Genomic DNA, 1,201 nt, shown 5'->3' on the forward strand with positions numbered 1-1,201 from the left:
CGTCAGTCAGCCCGTCCCGTCAGTCAGCCCATCCCATCAGCCTGTCCCCTCAGTCAGCCCATCCCGTCAGCCGGTCCCGTCAGTCAGCCCGTCCCATCAGTCAGCCCGTCCCGTAGGCCTGTCCCATCAGCCTGTCCCATCAGCCCATCCCGTCAGCCTGTCCCGTCAGCCCGTCCCATCAGCCTGTCCCCTCAGTCAGCCCGTCCCGTCAGCCTGTCCCATCAGCCCATCCCGTCAGCCCGTCCCGTCAGTCAGCCCGTCCCGTCAGCCAGTCCTGTCAGCCTGTCCCATGAAGTTTTGAAGCCACACATTGACTTTCCTCCACCTATGAAAGTCCTAGATGGCATCTTCTTCCAATAGAAAGCTGTTTTGTCTACATTGAAAATCTGTTGTTGTGTGTAGCCCTCTTCATCAGTGGTCTTAAATATCCTGGATAACTTGCTGCATTTTCTCTGTCAGCACTGGCTGCTTTCACCTTGTGCTTAATTTATGTGATGGAGATGGCTTCTTTCCTTAAACCTCAGAAACCAACCTCTGGTAGCTTCAAACTTTTCCTCTACAGCTTCCTTACCACTCTAAGCCTTCACAGAATTGAAGGCTTGCTCTGGGTTAGGCTTTGGCTTAAGGGAATATTGTGGCTGACTTGATCTTCTATCCAGACCACGCAAAACTTCTCCACATCAGCAATAAGGCTGCGTTGCTTTGTTATCATGTATATGTTCACTAGAGTAGCATGTTCACTAGAGTAGCATGTTTGATTTTCTTCAAAAACTTTTCCTTTGCATTCACAATTTCGCTAACTGTTTGGTGCAACAGGCCTAGCTTTCAGCCTGTCTCGGCTTTGGACATGCCTTCCTCACTAAGCTTGATCATTTCTAGCTTTTGATTTAAAATGAGAAACATGTGACTCTTCCTTTTACTTGAACACTTAGAGGCCATTGTAGGGTTATTAATTGGCCTAATTTCAATATTGCTGCATCTCAGGGAAATAGGGAGGCCCTAGGAAGGTAGGGAGGGGAGCGTCTGGTCAGAGAACAGTCAGAACACACATCTATCAATTAAGTTCACCATCTTAACGGCGGTTCATGGTGCTCCCAAACAGCCACAATAGTAGCATTAAAGATCACTAATCTGAGTCCAAGACCAGCCTGGCCAACATGGTGAAACTCTGTCTCTACTAAAAGTACAAAAATTAGCTGGG

This window comes from Mandrillus leucophaeus, unplaced genomic scaffold (assembly GCF_000951045.1).
Source record: "Mandrillus leucophaeus isolate KB7577 unplaced genomic scaffold, Mleu.le_1.0 Scaffold9, whole genome shotgun sequence".
In the NCBI taxonomy this organism is placed as follows: domain Eukaryota; kingdom Metazoa; phylum Chordata; class Mammalia; order Primates; family Cercopithecidae; genus Mandrillus; species Mandrillus leucophaeus.